Source organism: Lithobates pipiens, unplaced genomic scaffold, assembly GCF_037356315.1.
Source record: "Lithobates pipiens isolate NorthernLeopardFrog02 unplaced genomic scaffold, aLitPip1_a1.2 Scaffold_18, whole genome shotgun sequence".
NCBI classification, from domain to species: domain Eukaryota; kingdom Metazoa; phylum Chordata; class Amphibia; order Anura; family Ranidae; genus Lithobates; species Lithobates pipiens.
This window is the reverse complement of record NW_027507758.1, coordinates 434,672,404-434,691,883: the sequence shown is the minus strand read 5'-3', so window position 1 is coordinate 434,691,883 and position 19,480 is coordinate 434,672,404. Positions and strand designations below refer to the sequence as shown.

Below are 19,480 nucleotides of genomic sequence, written 5' to 3'. Positions count from 1 at the left end.
AATTTGATGTGACTGTGTGTAGGCAAGACAGCTTCAGCCGAATTCCGTCGGAATTCCGTCTGAAAAACTATCAGAGTTTTTTCCGACGAGAATTCCGATCGAGTGTACGCGGCATAATAGGAAACAGATGGCAAAAAATGACAGGGCTTATAACTCTTTTGCTCCATAGACAATGAAAAGAAGGTTTTGCCTTTAGTTCTACTTTAAGGCAATAAAATATTCACTGGATCAATAATCTACAGTGTTATTTCTCATAAATAATAATAGTCATTAATTAATTTTGCATTCATCACAATTATCACAATGCAAAGTAGACCTAAAGTTACACACCGATAGCAATTTATTTCTATTAGTAATACCTGACCTGTTTTTTTCTACTTACCAATAATAGCAAGATACCTACATGAGATTGCCATATAAATTGTATTACCTAAAACTTGTACTAAGTGTGAATTTGCTTATTATAATTTCCCATTGATGTTGAAAATAAAAAAGAAAGACATCAAGTTTGTTTTGAAACAGTTTATTTTTTATTTTTCATGGTGATGGTAAAGAATAAAAAATGAAGAAAAATAAAAAATATCCAACCCGTTTTGAAGCAATCCACAGATTGGACTAGAATTAGCTTCTGTGGAAGTCTGTTTTACGTTTTCACAACTCCTATTATAAAGAAGCTTTTAATATACAGAGGTTAAATGTCTTTTGCTATAAGCACAACAATACCCCTTGTCATTTTCAATCATGTTATCTTAAAGTGAACTATTTTACATGAAGTTTACTATATGGAACATTTAGCTAGGGCCGTCTCAATGAGTGGGCACACCTGGGCACTGCGCAGCAGCCCCAGCTGCTTGGGGGGACCATGCACTTCCCCTGTCCCCTTGCAGATTTGTAAACATATACTGATTTCAAGTGGATCGTTCCAGCAGGAGCATCAGCGGTGCTGGGGAGGCTGCCTGTAACACTCCCCTCTCATTTGATCATGATAGACCGTCCCTCGGGGATCTTTAATGTATCCTGAGGCAATCCAAGTTGGTGTGCAGAGCCAGGGGTGTGGCTGCCTCCTCCACTCCTCTCAAACACTTGTTCATAAAGGCTGAGGAGGAGAGACTACAGCAGCCCGGGAGTGTCCGTATCCAGGAATGCAGTAAGTGACTGTGCACATGTCACTACATACAGCATTAAACTGCCACTATTTCACCTTATACTATCCAATCCTGCCACTATAGCTCCCTATACTATCCAATCCTGTCACTATACCTCCATATACTATCCAATCCTGTCACTATAGCACCCTATACTATCCAATCCTGTCACTATAGCTCCCTATTCTATCCAATCCTGTCACTATAGCTCCCTATACTACCCAATCCTGTCACTATAGCTCCCTATACTATCCAATCCTGTCACTATAGCACCATATACTATCTAATCCTGTCACTATAGCACCCTATACTATCCAATCCTGTCACTATAGCTCCCTATACTATCCAATCCTGTCACTTTACCTCCATATAAGATCCAATCCAGTCACTATAGCCCCCTATACTACCAAATCGTCTGGAACAATATCCTGTGGATTGATGAATCAATGATATAGTTGTTTAGCCAAAGTGACAGTGGACATGCTTGGCACAAACAGAAGATAGCATTTTAGGAGAAGAACCTCATACCAACTGTGAAGCAAAGTGATTGAAAATGTTATTGTTTTGGGTTGCTTTGCTACTTTTCGGTCTAGACAACTTGTAGTCAATGAGTCGACTACGAACTGTGCATCATATAAAAAAATGCTTGATGTGAAAGGGGGACATTTGTAAAAAAAAATGAATGAACTGGTCTATTCAAAGACCTGATTTTAATCCCATTGACATGTTGTGGGGGGTTTGACAAAGGCAGTTCATACAAGGAAACCAAAAAATTGAACTGTGTCAATGTCAGATAATGTTGTAGTTATGCAAAATGCCTCAAAGTGGTGTTTTTTTTTTTAAAGAGGGCAGCTTCTACAGCCAAGGGTGTACCTACTTATTTCACAGTAAATGACTAAAAAAGCACATTTTCTTGTGTTTTCATTCAAGTTTTTTACCTTTATCTGTAGGGAATGTTTGAATTTAAATCAAATGTTAGCATATGCAAGCTGCTATAGTAGGTCAAAAAGTTATAAGGCATACACATAATGTAATCATATCATCAGTGTGCTATAGTTTTCAGTGTCACCTCTGTGTTATAGGCAGTATATAGGTAAGGTAAACACTGGTATAATTTGTAACACCTAAAATATTCAGCACAATGCATATCATTGAATCTTACTGAAATATCTTTGAACCTGTTTTTCATAATGAAGCACTACCCCCATAGCCTCAACCGTCTCAAGAACCTTGGCCCCTCTGACAGACCAGTTTGAGTGTAAAAACATACAATATCACAGGAATTCACTGAAAGTAACACTTGGTACCCAATAGTAGTGCTATAGCAGACACCAAACCAGGTACAGTAGTAAAGGCCAGGTAGAAAAAAGACACCAAACCAGGTAGTAAAGGAAAACTTAATATATTGTCACCCAATATTGTTTAATAAAAATCATCTCTCCACTCCTCCTACTGCACAGTGCATGTTGGGATCTGTAGTGTAAGGAATTTATTTCTCTCATTATATATCTGCCATCTCAAACTGCAACTCTCAGGAGTCTGAGTACTCTGCATAGTAGTCTATGGGCTTGCTTGGCTACTTTAGCTCTCCCCTTGCTGGCAGGAGGAAAATGGTGCAGCATAACATCAGTATCTCAGTAGAATTGGGCGAACTGTTCAGGCCAAGCAAAAGTTCAGCCCGAACGTCACCTGTTCGCCCTTTTGGCTAACACCCAAATTTGCAGGGCATTCAACCGAATGCCCTGCAATGAATTGTGCACGGCACAGGGTGCAGTGAATAGCTAATTGTTAAGGAGCAGGGCCGGGAAGCCGGCCACCGTGTCCTTAACAACCGATGGGTCATCATCTGTCAATGGGTTCCCCGCTGGCAGCTGAATAATAATAAATACTTTACCGGCAATAAAAAAAGTGAAAAACAAATGGTGTGAGGCCCCCCCAATCTATACCAGGCCCCTGGTATAGAGTTTAAGGGAAACCCCATGCCACAATTTAAGAAAAAAATGCATGCAGCCTGGCAGGTCAGGAAGTGGGGGGGTAAGTGCCCCACCCTCGCCTGAACCATACCAGACCACATGTCCTCAACATGGGGGTTGCTTTGGGGCAGGGGGGGTTGTACCTTGTCTCCATGTTGATGAGAACAAGGGCCTCATCCCCACAACCCTGGCCGGTGGTTGTAGGGATCTGCAGGCAGGGGGCTTATTGGAATCTGGAAGCTTTCTTTAACAAGGAGGCCCACAGATCCCACCCCTCCATGTGAATGAGTATGGGCCTTACCCATTCACCAAAAAAGTGTAAAAATAAATAAAACAGGAGGCAGTTTTTGACAATTCCTTTATTAAAAATAAAAAAACAGTGCCCCCCAATGTAAATCCATCGCCAGTCATGATGCCAACGCCATTGTGACATCACTGACCAGTGCATGCTGGGTCGGTGATGTTACAAGAGCGCAGAGCCACCAGGTGATGTTGCCAGGTGGCCCCGTCCTTATCTATATAAGAACTGTGAAATGGCAAGTCAGGCATTCGGCAGTTTGTCTTAGTTGATGGTGGAGCATTTTTTTCTTTCTTTTTTGGGTCCGGTGGTGGCAGCGGCAGCCTGATTGATAACAGATTTACATCGGGGGGCACTGTTTTTTTTTTAAACAAAGGAAATGCCGAAAACTGCCCCTTATTTTTATTTATTTTTACACTAAATTACCCCATAATCATTCACATGGTGGGGGCGGGATCTAGGGGTTAGAGGGGGCTTCCAGATTCCAATAAGCCCCCTGACTTTGGAACCCCACAACCAACGACCAGGGTTGTGGGGATGATGGCCTTGTCCACATCCACATGGGGACAAGATGCCTTGGGGTGGAGGGGCATGTTGAGGGCATGTGGTCTGGTATGGTTCAGAAGATGGTTCAGACACTCACTCATTCCCCCCTTTCCTGACCTGCCAGACTGCATGCTCAGATAAGTGTCTGGTATGGATTTTGAGTGGGACCCCACTCCATTTTGTTTTGGCACAGGGTTCCCCTTAATATCCATACCAGACCTTTCGGGATACTTTTTTTTAAAGGAATTTTTATTTTTATTGTTAAACATCATTAAAACCACTGCTCCTGTAAAAACAATCTATTTAAAAAAATATTTTGCATTGATACATGCCCCCCAGGGCAGTCCCCGTACACCCCCCCCCCCCCCCGTATCCTTTTTATGGCCAACAACTTGCATATAAGCCTTCAAAATGGGGCTTTTGATTTCTCAAGTTTGGGTTCTATAGACTTTAATGGGGTTCTGGTGCAAACCGAACAGGGGGTGTTCAGCCCATCTCTATACAGTATCTCAGTAGAAGGAGAGATGAATAAACGGCATCGTCTCCTTCTCCATTTTGTTGTAGCCCAGCATCTGACTACAATACAAAAAGAGACATCTTCATTGAACATTGTCTGCAGTTGAAAAGCATTCTAAAATGTTCCATCTCATCTCTATACTAGCAATTAATAACACTGACAACAGGAGAAATTAGGATTACATGAGACGCGGTGCAAACTCTGCTGAACACATGTTTTTAAAAGCTGAAACTGCCGTTTAGAGACGCCCGTTTTGCTGACTTTGCATGCCACGTTTAGTTGTGTTTAACCGCATCTGGAAGCGTTTATATAAGATAACCTCATAAGTTAAGCTCATAAATTAAGCTGAAAAAACAGTATTATTTAACTATTTCAGCTATTTTGTGAGACCAGAGTGAGTAGCAGCAGCTGTGAGAGCAGCAGTGTACTTGTATTTAGCGTGTCACTTGCCATGTTACCTGCCACGTCACCTGCCACAAGTTGTGGACTGTCCACTTGCCACAAGTTGTGGATTGTCCACTTGCCAACGTCATTTCCCATGTCACCTGCCACAAGTTGTGGATTGTCCACTTGCCACGTCACTTGCCACGTCACCTGACACAAGTTGTGGATTGTCCACTTGCCACATCACTTGCCACGTCACCTGACACAAGTTGTGGATTTTCACTTGCCACATCACCTGCCACAAGTTGTGGATTGTCAAAAAAATAGGGCACCTTTAAAAACGCTTATAAACGCAAACGCGGCTAAACATGGTACCAGTGTTTAGCCACGTTTGGCGTCTAAAAAATGGAAAACTTTTGCGTCTGAACCCATTTTTTTACTTCTGGAAAACCATGGTTAAACGCAACTACATAAAAACGGCAAAAAACGAGACTGTGTACATGGACACATAGGATAACATTGAATGAGTTCAGGGGCAGTTGAAAAAAGTGTCCAACTGCCTCTGAACACACAGCGTCTCGTGTGCATGGGGCTTTAGGCCTCATGCACACGAGACGCAGGTGAAAACTCTGCTCAAAAAAAGCTGAAACGCGTGTTTAGAAACGCACGTTTTGCCGCGTTTGCATGCCGCGTTTAGACGCGTTTAGCCGTGTTTGCGTTTATAAGCGTTTATAAAGATAACATCATGTAGACCCTCCCCAAGCTCTCAAAGCATCTTTTTTTAACTATTTCTGCTATTTTGATCAGAGTGAGCAGCAGCAGCATAGAGAGTAGTTGTACACTTGCATTTGCCTCTCTTTCTGTGGTATATATTTTGAAATGGATCCCATATTGAATATATGTCAGGAAATGCTCCTGATGTTGCTCTTGATGAGACAGCAACGTCCAGAGGTCCAGAGTCAGAGCTCGTCGATATTGGACCCATCCGTTGATGGGACAGCGAATGTCTGTTGGATATGTGCAGCTGCGTACCTACCCCGACAAGTCGGGTTACAAAATGTCATTCTCTGATGCAGAAAAGTGCATGACATTTTGTGACCTGAATTTGGGGCCTCCTATCTAGGGGTCACTTTGTGATAGGAACCTCAAATTTGGATATGTTGTAGTGCTAGTTTCACCGTGTCTGCATACCGAATTTGGGGTTCCTGGCAATAAGTGGCCCCAAGATATGGGCCCTCAAATTTGGGTCGCAAAATGTCATTCTCAGATCATATATCTGAGTTTTTAGGTCCAAAAAATTGGGTTCCTTTAAAAACGCTTATAAACGCAAACGCAGCTAAACGCGGGTGCCGCGTTTTGCGTCTGAAACTTGGAAATGTTTGTGTCTGAACCCATTTTTTTGCTTCTGGAAAAACGAGGTTAAACGCAACTGCATAAAAACAGCAAAAAACGAGACTGTGTGCATGGACACATAGGATAACATTGAATGAGTTCAGGGGCAGTTGAAAAAAGTGTCCAACTGCATAACTGCGTCTCGTGTGCATGAGGCCTTAGGGTATATGTTTTTATGTCAAGCTCAATTGTGTAAAAACGTTTAATCACAAATTACATAATGATTATGTTTAGATAGACAGGCAGTTGTGTATGCCAAACAGGTGTTCATAAATATGATTACATGCAAGCAAAAATAGGAGGTAATAAGGGAATGAAATGTTGTCATGGTAGCAAAGATGCATAGTATCATTATCATTAATTGTGCTGTGTATAAAATGCAATGCTACAGCAAAACAGACTGCTTTCTGCAAATATTTGCTAAGAATGTAGATGGACACTGGCCAGCACATTCCTCACTTAGGGGCTTCACTCAGGTTTATTTAACAAGGTCATGAGAATTCCTCAAAATGCATAGAAACATAGAACATAGAAACATAGAAGAGTGATGGCAGAAAAAAGACCAAGTGGTCCATGCAGTCTGCCCCATTGTATACTGTATATATATATATATATATATATATATATATATATGTAGCGGCCATAACCCTTTGCAGGGCGGCCTTAACTTTTTAGGCTTACCGGTTACCTCCGCTTGGCTTGTCCTTCCACGTCTAGGGGTTTCCAGGGTTGATACCCAACAACTTAGGACACTGACACCAATAAAGTCCTTTTGGAAGGTTTTATTTTGCAGGGGTAACATCCAACAACACAGTCTCGTATGGGAACAGAGGGCAAGGGTGAAGAAACTCAGGCACCTTGAACTGCAGACATAACAAAGTCTCTAGTACCACCCAGAGAGTAGCCACTTGCAACTGGGCACTTCAAGGCTGAACAAATCTCTAGCCAGAGATTATGGCAGTCAGCACTTTAATTCAGAACTTGTAAAATCTCTGACCTTGAACAGGTTGTAACTGAAAGTACACAGGAACCTTTTTCCTCAGTACCTGGAACGTTCTCTGTCTCCTTGAGAGTACTGGAAAAAGGGTGGATTTGTCAATGTCCTTCCCAACTCATTAACCAGGCACTTCTCAGGATGCCAGCTTGTTGGCCCTCCTCCGAAGAGTCCTCCCCTGGTCACTTTCACAAGCTGTGGTGCCTCTCCAAGCCGAGAGCACACCTGGATGCCTCGAATCCTCCCTCGGTTATTGCGCCTCGGACCAGCCGGTTCCAAGACCCGAGAACAGACGGATCCCTACCCCAGACCAGGTGGGTCTATTGGGGGTAACCAGCAGAAGCATGTTGGGGAGTGTCGAACGCTCCGTGACCAGGACCCCTCGTGGGGCTACCCCGGTCCAGGAAACAGGAACAGACCGCTAGGGCCTCACGAAAGAACCACCCGTAACACGTGACCTCAACATCTTAAGTACCCCTCCCCAGACTCCTCAGTGGGGCCCGGCACACCCACTGATTGGCTCAGAGGAATTTGATACCCAAAACATCCAACCAGGCCTAGTTCTGGCCTGTCATGTGCACCTCACCGTACACATGACCAGGCAGAGCTCTAGCACAGCCCAGCCAAACTGATGTCAAAGTTAACCTACAAACTTTACACATGAATGACACTTTGTCCAAAATGTCATCCGCTACACATGTGTATGTATATATATATAAATATATATATATATATATATATATGTATATATATATATATATATATTATTTTTTTTTTTTTCAGAAATCTAGGTAAGTGGATTCTATTTACAATACATCCTTAGCTCTACTCTAATCTTTAAAGGTAACCACAGTTGATCATATCTATGCACAAAGCTAGGCAAGGCGATGGCTATCATTCCTAGGGAAATGCCCAGCATATGTGCAATATATCAAAGCCTTGCTGGAATACTACACAGTCCAGGCCTTGGCAAGGCACTCGGTGAGACCCTCATGATTTTATTGCATATATTAAAGAGATTGTAAAGTATACATTCTATTGCATTCTAACCCCCTCCCCCCCCCCCCCTCCCCTTTTTGTTCCTTACCTGAGCCCATTTGTTTCAGCGCCGTGCATGGGCCCATGGCAATTAAAGATATATAAAAATAAAAAAGAGATCATTTTTAATTATCAAGTGAGTGTGTTTTAAACCATTTTCACAGCTTTCATCACCAAGCAGCCAGCAAAAGTTTCTCTATAAAACCTGTTGTAATATTTTATTAAAATAAGAGTGCATATATTTACAGAAATATGCAACAATTCAGGTATTTTTGAAGTGATGACCTACTATTAATCTAAATGGTAGTAGTGTCCTAAGCTAGGAGACGACACAATTTGGACATATATTCAAATGTGTAAACTGAGAACACACTTTCCTAGTATCAGGCTAAGGGCAAAAAGATAGATTTTAGACATGTCTAAAATAATATTTCCCTTCCAGAATTTAACCACCTCAATACAGTGCAGTTACACCCCCTTCCTGACCAGACCAATTTTCAGCTTTCAGCGCTCTCACAGTTTGAATGACAATTACTCAGTCATGCAACACTGTACCCATATGAAACTTGCGGTCTTTTTTCCACACAAATAGAGCTTTCTTTTAGTGGTATTTAATCACTAGTGAGTTTTTTATTTTTTGTGCTATAAATAAAATAAAATGTAAATTTTGTGAAAAAAATGCCTTTTTCTTTGTTTCTGTCATAAATTTTTGCTAATTAGTAATTTTTCTTTATACATTTTGACCAAAATTTATACTGCTACATATCTTTGGTAAAAATAACCCACATTAGTGTATATTAGTTGGTCTTTGTGAAAGTTATAGAGTCTACAAACTATGGTGCCAATCACTGAAAATTTATCACTTCTGATCAGGCCTTCAGTACATCAGGTGTAGCTCATTTCTTGAGACTTGGGAAATGACCCCTTTTTACAAAGTAGACATTCCAAGGTATTAAGTAAGTAGCATGATGAGTTTTTTTAAGTTGTCATTTTTTCCCACAATTCTTTGCAAAATGAAGATTTTTTTTTTATTATTATTTTTTTTTACAAAATTGTCATATTATTAGGTTATTTCTCACACATGGCATATGCATACAACAAATTGCACCCCAAAATACATTCTGCTACTCTTCCTGAGTACGGCGATACCACATGTGTGAGACTTTTACACAGCCAGGCTACATACAGAGCACCAACGTTGAAGTAGTACCTTCAGACGTTCTACGAGCAAAAATTACGCATCTCATTTCTCAACCACCTATTACACTTTTGAAGGCCCTGGAGTACCAGGACAATGGAATTGCCGATAAAATTACCCCATTTTGGAAAGCAAACACCCCAACGTATAATCTGTGAGGCATAATGAGTCTTTTGAACGGTTAATCTTTTTCCAGAAGTTTTTGGAATATGTGGAAAAAAATTAAAACACATTTTTTTTTACACAAAATTGTCAATTTATAAGATATTTCTAACACATAGCATGTATATAGCAAAAATTACAACCCAAAACACATTCTGCTACTCCTCCCGAGTATGGCGATACCACATGTGTAGGACTTTTATACAGTCTGGTCACATAGAGAGGCCGAACATTGAAGTAGTACGTTCAGGCGTTCTAGGAGCATAAATGACACATCTCATTTCATTCCTACCTATCACATTTTTGAAGGTCCTGGAGCACCAGGACAGTCAAATTACCCACAAAATGATCCCGTTTTGGAAAGCAAACACCCCAACGTATATTCTATGAGACATGGGCTGCAAATAGGTACTTGGGTACTCTGATGGCCTGGTGACAGGTACTCTGGTACTCTGATGGCCTGGTGACAGGTACTCGGGTACTCTGATGGCCTGGTGACAGGTACTCGGGTACTCTGATGGCCTGGTGACAGGTACTCGGGTACTCTGATGGCCTGGTGACAGGTACTCTGATCGCTTGGTGACTGGTATTTGGGTACTCTGAAGGGCGGTGACAGGTACTCCGATGGACTGGGACAGGTACTCGGGTACTCAGATGAACTGTGACAGGTACTCAGGCACTCAGATGAACTGTGACAGGTACTTGGGTACTCAGATGAACTGTGATGGGTACTCGGGTACTCTGATGGGCTGTGACAGGTACTCGGGTACTCTGATGGGCTGTGACAGCTACTCGGGTACTTTGATGGGCTGTGACAGGTACTCGGGTACTTTGATGGGCTGTGACAGCTACTCGGGTACTTTGATGGGCTGTGACAGCTACTCGGGTACTTTGATGGGCTGTGACAGGTACTCGGGTACACTGTTGGACCGTGACAGATACTTGGGTACCATGATGGACTGTGACAGGTACTCGGGTACTCTGATGGACTGTGACAGGTACTCGGGTACCATGATGGACTGACAGGTACTAGGGTACCCTGATGTACTGTGACAGGTACTCGGGTACTCTGATGGACCGTGACAGGTACTCGGGTACCCTGATGTGCCGTGACAGGTACTCGGGTACCCTGATGTGCTGTGACAGGTACTCGGGTACTCTGATGTGCCGTGACAGGTACTCGGGTACTCTGATGGGCCGTGACAGGTACTCGGTACTCTGATGGGCTGTGACAGGTACTCGGGTACTCTGATGGGCCGGGACAGGTACTCGGGTACTCTGATGGGCCGTGACAGGTACTCGGGTACTCTGATGTGCCGTGACAGGTACTCGGGTACTCTGATGTGCCGTGACAGGTACTCGGGTACTCTGATGGGCCGGGACAGGTACTCGGGTACTCTGATGGGCTGGGACAGGTACTCGGGTACTCTGATGGGCTGGGACAGGTACTCGGGTACTCTGAGGGACTGGGACAGGTACTCGGGTACTCTGATGGACTGGGACAGGTACTCGGGTACTCAGATGGACTGGGACAGGTACTCGGGTACTCAGATGGACTGGGACAGGTACTCGGGTACTTTGATTGGCTGTGACAGGTACTCAAATACTCTGATGGACTGTGACAGGTACTCTGATGGACTGATTGACAGGTACTATGAGGGGTGGTGACAGGTCCTCTTTATTGGGGTGGGGGCAATCAGTGTGATTGGTGTACACTAGGCGGTAACAAGATGTTACCGCAATCTCCTCCTCACACACGATCGGTGTGTGAGGAGGAGAACAACCCGGTAACATCTCGTCACTGCGGTTTGTTTACATTTTAGTGATCGGCTGTGAAAGGATCACAGCCGATCACGTGGGTAAACAGCCGGCCAATGGTCGATCGCGCCCATTCTCTGTTTAATCGGGAGGCCGTCATATGACGGCCTCCCGCTGCAATAGGTGCGCCGCCTGGCCGTCATTGGATGGCCGGCGGTCAGGAACTAGTTAAAAGAGCAAATCCAACAAAAAATCTTGGCATTGTTTTCTTTGGATAAAATAGAGATAAGCTACTATTGTCCGATCATCTAACATGGACTGTGCTGAAAATTCAAGTGATTTATGTAAAAAGAAAAACTTTTATGAGAAAGCAGTTATAAAAACTTGCACATAACTAACTTTGCCTATATTCAGAAAATAGCATATATTACAACATTTCTTGAACGATAGATGATCAGTCATTTTAGCCAAGATAAATAATGGGTGTGATTGTTTTTGTTAAAGTATTTCTAAACTTAACAAAATTGTTTTATATATTGCTGCATACTCCTTAGATGTGGTGGCTTCATTCGTTTTCTTTTTTCAGGCTAAGAACATTTTCTGCTAGTACAGAAAATGACCTGCTAATCCAGAAATTGCTGGGTTTATATAAGCAGGCCATACATGGGTTGAATTCCGAAATGATTTTCTCCCAAAAATCATAAATTTTCTTTCAAATTTTGGACCATTAGTGGCTGCAGCAACAGCTGATTTTTGTGCGCCCATCAAATTTTTGTGATCAGGCATGTTGGAAATTTTTGAGAGAAAAAGCAAACACATTTCTAATCATTGATGGGAGAATCGTGCAAGAAATGTAATTGAAGAAGAAATGTGCATAAGTTATGACCTGGAAAGAAAAGAAGATTCCCTGCCTGCTGTAGCAACATTAGGTGAAATTGAAGGCTTGGTTGGTCGAATTTCAAAATCAATGCTGGCACCATCGGATCACAAAATGGATGAAATTTTGGATTTTCAAAAGAAAATTAGTTTGGAATTTGACCCTTGTATGACCGTCTTTACTAAACTGGAGAGTGCAAAATTTGGTGCAGCTGTGCATGGTAGCCAATCAGCTTCTAACTTCAGCATGTCCAATTAAGCTTTGACAAACAAACTGGACACTGATTGATTTCTATGCAGAGCTGCACCAGATTTTGCACTCTCCAGTTTTAGTAAATCAACCCCTATGTGTCCTTGTAGCTTTCTGTAGACTAAAGCCGCGTACACACGGGCGGACTGTATGGCCTACTTAGTCCGTCATACAATCCGATGGACAGTCCGTCATACTTTCGAATGAACGGACTTGACCACACACACCACTTTTTGAGCGGACTAATACGGCGTACTAAGTCCGCCATACTATCCGCCCTACTTTTGAAATGAACGGACTCGCCCACACACGCGGAGGAAAGTCCGCTCATTTCGAGCATGACTCCAGGTAGGCGGGGCCCGCGAAGGAGACGTCGCTGACCCCGCCGCCTGGTATGGACTTAAAGGGGAACCCCAACACCGAAAAAAATAGGCGTGGGGGTCCCCCCAAGTCCACAACAGACCCTTGTCCGAGCACGCTACCCGGCCGGCCAGGAAAGGGGGGCGAGCGAGCGCCCCCCCTCCTAAACCGTACCAGGCCGCGTGCCCTCAACATGGGGGGGTGCCTTGGGGAAGGGGGGGCCGCGCGGCCCCCCGACCCCAAAGCACCTTGTCCCCATGTTGATGAGGACAAGGGCCTCTTCCCGACAACCCTGGCCGTTGGTTGTCGGGGTCTGCGGGCGGGGGGCTTATCGGAATCCGGGAGCCCCCTTTAATAAGGGGGCCCCCGGATACCGGCCCCCCACCCTATGTGAATGAGTATGGGGTACAATGTACCCCTACCCATTCACCTGTAAAATAAAAGTACAAAAAAAAACACAACACACGAGATAAAATACTTTATTGCACAGCTCCGGGGGTCTTCCGTCTTCGGGGGTCTTCTCGCCGGACTCCTCCGCTATCTTCTTGTAGCTCTTTTGCTAGCGGAGGAGTCTGGCTTTCTTCCTCGCCGCCGGCCTCTTCTCCCGACTTCGGGGGTCTTGTCCCCCTCTTCGGTTCTTCTGCCGGGCCACCGCGCCTTCTTATAGCTCTTTTACAGACTTTACGGTCTTCTGTCGCCGCCGCCGCCTTCCGTTCTTCTTCTTCTTCTTCTCCAGGAGATGTTGCCTCGACGATCTCTCCGGCCGGAATGCCAGGGACGCACTGCGCGGCCACTTATATAGGGACAAGGGGCGGGGTCACATGGCTTTATGTCACATGGGTTGGTCACATGGGTTGATGTCACATGGGGACTATGACATCGTAAGGGGGCGGGGTCACCATGTGACACCAACCCATGTGACATAAAGCCATGTGACACCGCCCCTTGTCCCTATATAAGTGGCCGCGCAGTGCGTCCCTGGCATTACGGCCGGAGAGATCGTCGAGGCAACATCTCCTGGAGAAGAAGAAGAAGAAGAAGAACGGAAGGCGGCGGCGGCGGCGACAGAAGACCGGGCCACCGCCTGTAAAAGAGCTATAAGAAGGCGCGGTGGCCCGGCAGAAGAACCGAAGAGGGGGACAAGACCCCCGAAGTCGGGAGAAGAGGCCGGCGGCGAGGAAGAAAGCCGGACTCCTCCGATAGCAAAAGAGCTACAAGAAGATAGCGGAGGAGTCCGGCGAGAAGACCCCCGAAGACGGAAGACCCCCGGAGCTGTGCAATAAAGTATTTTATCTCGTGTGTTGTGTTTTTTTTTGTACTTTTATTTTACAGGTGAATGGGTAGGGGTACATTGTACCTCATACTCATTCACATAGGGTGGGGGGCCGGTATCTGGGGGCCCCCTTATTAAAGGGGGCTCCCGGATTCCGATAAGCTCCCGCCCGCAGACCCCGACAACCAACGGCCAGGGTTGTCGGGAAGAGGCCCTTGTCCTCATCAACATGGGGACAAGGTGCTTTGGGGTGGGGGGGCCGCGCGGCCCCCCCTTCCCCAAGGCACCCCCCCATGTTGAGGGCACGCGGCCTGGTACGGCTCAGGTAGCGTGCTCGGACAAGGGTCTGTTGTGGACTTGGGGGGGACACCACGCCGATTTTTTTCGGCGTTGGGGTTCCCCTTTAAGTCCATACCAGGCGGCGGGGCCAGCGACGTCTCCTTCGCGGGCCCCGCCTACCTGGATACCCGCTCAAAATGAGCGGACTTTTCTCCGGGCGGGAAAAGTCCGCTCATTTCAAAAGTACGGCGGACTGGCATACACACGGGCGGATTGTCCGCCGAAATGCAAGTACGACGGACAGTATTTCGAAAAATCCGAAATACTTAGTACGCCGGACTGCACGCTGAAAAAGTCCGCTGAAGCCCACACACGAGCGGACTGTCCGCTGAAATGTGTTTCGGCGGACTAAGTAGGCCATACAGTCCGCCCGTGTGTACGCGGCATAAGCTAATATTTCAGCCAATGTTATCAGCATTCCTTCTTTCTCCATGTTCTCTCTGTGTGCTCTCCGAATACTTCCCCCTATGTTATGGACATGAGAAAAGGAGTAGAAGTTTGAAATCCAAGTCAAAAAAGCATCCTAGATTGACAATGCTGCCCCTCCATGGATACAGTGCAGTGAATGAGTGTTGTCATACTAGTACAAGAAGTATTTTACTGTTCAGATCACCAAGTGAACTTAAAGTGAAAAAAGACCAAAAAAAAAATAACAAAATTAAAAATACAGAGACTTTATCTAATGACTGGTGAGCTGTAATATTTAACATTTTTGTTTTTGGGTTTATATAGGCTTTATGCTCAGTGGTAAAAGCCCAAAGAGCTATATAGTCATGAAAATAACAAAGCTTGTCATTTTATTGCCCACCTAAATATTAGTAAAGAGAGGATGGGGTGGGATTTGCAACTAAATGTATAACATGATTTTTAAATTAAAGACCTCAAACTGAATTCTAATGAAACTGTAAATACATCAAAGGGAAGCCCCAAGGATGGAGAATAAGGAAGAAAAACAAGAAAATTTCCATGATTTTTATGGTGTGGTAACTATGGTGACAGAAGATGTGGGTGTCTCACTCTCTGCTTATTAAAGAAACACTTTATACACGTATCACAAGTGCTTGCATAAAGAAACAGAAGGGCTATATTGTATGAAATATTTTCTTATGGCTCTCATCGCCTGCATAGCCCCTGCCATCCCATTCTGTCCAATATGAAGATAATAAACTCCAAAATTAAATATCCTCACTTATCTCAGATGTCTAGCCAACTGAGATGATTTTTTTTTTCACAGTAACGCAGCATCTGTTCTATAGAAGAGGCAGAGAGAGTCTGCACGTGTGTCTGTGTGTTGTCCTTATGTCTGTTTAAATTCCTTTGGATACACTGGTAGGTTAAATGCCATTCTCTCAAATTAGCCCTATTATATTTTAATGATAGGGTCTTTCGATTATAAGCTTCTTTTTGAGGCAAAAACTGATGTGAATGGGTCAATGTTCTCTCTAAAGCACTTTGGAATAAATAGGTATGTATAATGATGTACAGCAGAACTCCATGGATACATTTGAATGAATACACAGTTGAAACACAAATACAGTGCTTGGCATAAATATCCACCCCCTTGTGTTTTTCCAATACAAACTGTAATTAACATGGATTTCATTTATACGCACCATACTTAACATGTTTTCACTGGCTTGAGAACTCTTTCACCACCCTATGTGACAGCACTGAGGAACTTGTAGGCAGGTAGTTGTTAATGCTGCTCCAGCAGGGAAGGTGCAAGTTAATTGTGCTTTCCGGGTTTTTCTTTTTTTTTCTGGATAACCCCTGGTTCTGTGTACTATAAAAGACATGGAGGTCCAGGTCCTAGAGCAGGGGTGCCCAACCAGTGGCCAGTGGATTATGCTACATACAGAGAGCAGGGTTCAGAGGTGCTCTTCGTACAGAGTTCAGGGGTTCAGAGGTGCACTATGTACAGAGTGCAGGGGTTCAGAGGTGCGCTATGTGCAGGGGTTCAGAGGTGCGATACGTACAGAGTGCATGGGTTCAGAGGTGCGCTACGTACAGAGTGCAGGGGTTCAGAGGTGCGCTATATACAGAGTGCAGGGGTTCAGAGGTGCCCTACGTACAGAGTGCAGGGGTTCAGAGGTGCCCTACCTACAGAGTGCAGGGGTTCAGAAGTGCACTACGTACAGAATGCAGGGGTTCAGCGGTGCCCTACTTACAGAGTGCAGGGGTTCAGGGGTGTGCTACGTACAGAGTGCAGGGGTTCAGGGGTGGGCTATGTACAGAGTGCAGGGGTTCAGGGGTGCGCTGTAACATCTCATTTCAACCCCTCCTTCTGGGTTCTGATCTCTACAACCAGCACTTTGCCCCTATCACCCCACCTCTAAACACATCTTCCTACACACCTCCACAGCCCTCCTCCCCCCTTCCACCTTCCACAGCAAACCTCACATCTGTACTCTCTCCTACATGATGGCATTTGCAAGAAAGCTTTCATGGCAACTAAGTCCTCAAAAGCCTGATTCACGACATGGCCTGGCAGGCCGGATTCGATCCACGGGCCTTGTGTTTGCCACCTGTGCCCTAGATCCTAGAATGGTGTACCCAGGGTACAACCAAATGTTGGATCCAGTTAGAACAGGCCATGGCAGGGATTCCAGTACAGGGTCTACCTTGGTACAAAAGAATTCTCCCCAATCCATCTCTTCTAATTTTATAATCTCATCTAGACTGTCTTCCAAATGAAATATGGGCCTCTAAGGGACAGATGACTCACCCTCATTGCTGATTCCCATAATAGGTAACCTGCAGGTTCAACATGGGACGTTAAACCAGACTTCCAAATTTCTGCTGAATACAGGTAAGTTTCGCCTACAACACTTTCTTTCCTCTACAATGGTGAGATCGATATCTGAGATTCAGGTGATGGCTGACCCCCCTTTTCATTTCTGATGGACATTACAACTTAAATACTTCTGGAATAAATGCTAGAAGGGGAGACAAACCCCATCCCCTTTGATGGAGTGTGATAAACTATGCCTGTCTTCAGCCCCAGTTTGTCACAGGTATCCTACAAATTCACTCACCTACCATAATGTCAATCTCCTTATTATCTGATGAATTGGGAGGCAGACCTTGGAATGACCTTCACAGAGCAGCAGAAGGAGAGGATCCTGTGACTCATTCACTCTGTATTCATTTCAAGCAGAATCTTGTTCGTACACAGTCCCCCAAACGTTACATAAAATGTTTCCATAATCCTCTCCATTATGTTAAGGAGGCTGTCAACAGAAGGATTCCATATTGAATATGTTTTAGAGTTGCCCGGTACTGCAAGACTTTTGGAAGCAAGTGGGTGAAATATTATTTAAATTGACTGATGTTAATCTAAATAATGACCCGGCAGCCTTCCTCCTACACTCTTGACCAAACGTTATAGGAAAGCCATCTTCATGTATCCCTTTGTATTGGAAACAAACTACTGCTTGAGTAGCTAATGGAAGAAACCGTGACATTTGCCAATGGGAAGCAAGAACAGTGTAGCAAATCCTGGTTATTTTGATTTTACACCTGTCACCTGTGGGCACCTAGGTCCATTGGAGCAGCATACACAGTACTGTACTATATAAGTACTCTTCTGCTCTTGAGCCCTGTTCAGGGTTGGTGGCTCCCCTCAATGGCGTATCCTCTCTAACTTTCCGATTTACACATATGACCCCCCTTCTTTTTTTTTTTTTCGTCCTTCTCCTGCCAATTACTGTGATTGCAACCTCTTTTCTTGTGTCCAGTTAGCCTCTCCCATGTATCTTCCTCTGCAAGTGACTATGCAGGTCATTAATAATGTTGACATTTTAATATTTATCTTGGTAATGTCTTCCTCATATTTCGTATTGCTCTCATTCATTCTGCATGTATGGGATAGCTATATGACACATTCTCAGTGATACTGCAATATCACCACGTTTGTCTTATTACTTAATTAACCAGTTGGTAATTCTGGTAGATTTTTTAAAATATGTCTTAAAGTGGATGTAAACCCAATTTATTTATTTTTTATGTCATAATGTAGAGTATAAGATTTCCTATCGTTTGAGCCCAGTCTCGCCACAAAGAGTTAATCCATCTCTGAGCAATCATCTTTTATTGTTCAGTCAGATAAATCTTGACAAACAGAAAATCTTTGTCAAATCCTCCCCCTTGTTGTGAGTGACAGGGGATTTACATATATGTGCACTAGCCTAAGACATGCATTATTTTTTAATTCCCTCCCACTACTTTCTTCTGCTGCTCTGCCAGGATTGGATGTCCCACCCCTCAGCATGATTTGGCATGCTGAAGTCATGTGGTTACTTTCCTGTCTTTTCATTGGATGTTAGTGATCATAGCAGAAGTTCAGAGTAAGTTCACAGGAGAATATGCATATTGATAAGGGGAGTGTATGGGTGGGCGGGGAGTCTACTGACATCACGACTCCACCCACCGAGCTCCAGACAACAGACCCACCCACAGAATATTCAGTTTTCCGGGTATCATAGCAGACAGAGGGGAGACATTTGACAGGTAAAGATACATGCAGGAGGCATGTATATGCTTCTAGATAACCCCTATGGCAGTAGTTTAGAAAGGATGACATTGGGTTTACATCCACTTTAAGGTCATTTAATTGTGACAGTTTTGTAAGAGGCTATTGTCTTTCTGTATGCATATCCTATCTTGAATGACTGTGTTATCTTCTCAATTCCCTTGTAAAATGAAAATAAACAATTTATAAAAAAAAAAATAGACACTAGTGATTCAGAAAACATAGTTACGCTTTAAAGCGGGAGTCCACCGGGACTCCGCGTTTTTTTTTTTTTTTTAAAAGCCAGCAGCTACAAATACTGCAGCTGCTGACTTTTAAAATAGTGACACTTACCTGTCCAGAGCGCCCGCGATGTCGGCACCCGAAGCCGATCTCTAGGTCGTCTGTCGGGTCCTGCCGCCGCCATCTTGGGTATGGGAATCAGGAAATGGAGCCTTTCGGCTTCA

General features: G+C 44.2%; 1 protein-coding gene and 1 long non-coding RNA gene across 6 annotated transcripts in view; one reads left to right on the top strand and one right to left on the bottom strand.

The window, feature by feature from the left end:
* KCNAB1 (potassium voltage-gated channel subfamily A regulatory beta subunit 1) overlaps window positions 1-19,480 on the top strand; it is a 570,878-nt gene that overhangs the window by 367,936 nt on the left and 183,462 nt on the right. The window lies entirely within an intron of this gene.
* The window catches only part of LOC143988490 (uncharacterized), a 50,112-nt gene that overhangs the window by 1,591 nt on the left and 29,041 nt on the right, over window positions 1-19,480 (bottom strand). The window lies entirely within an intron of this gene.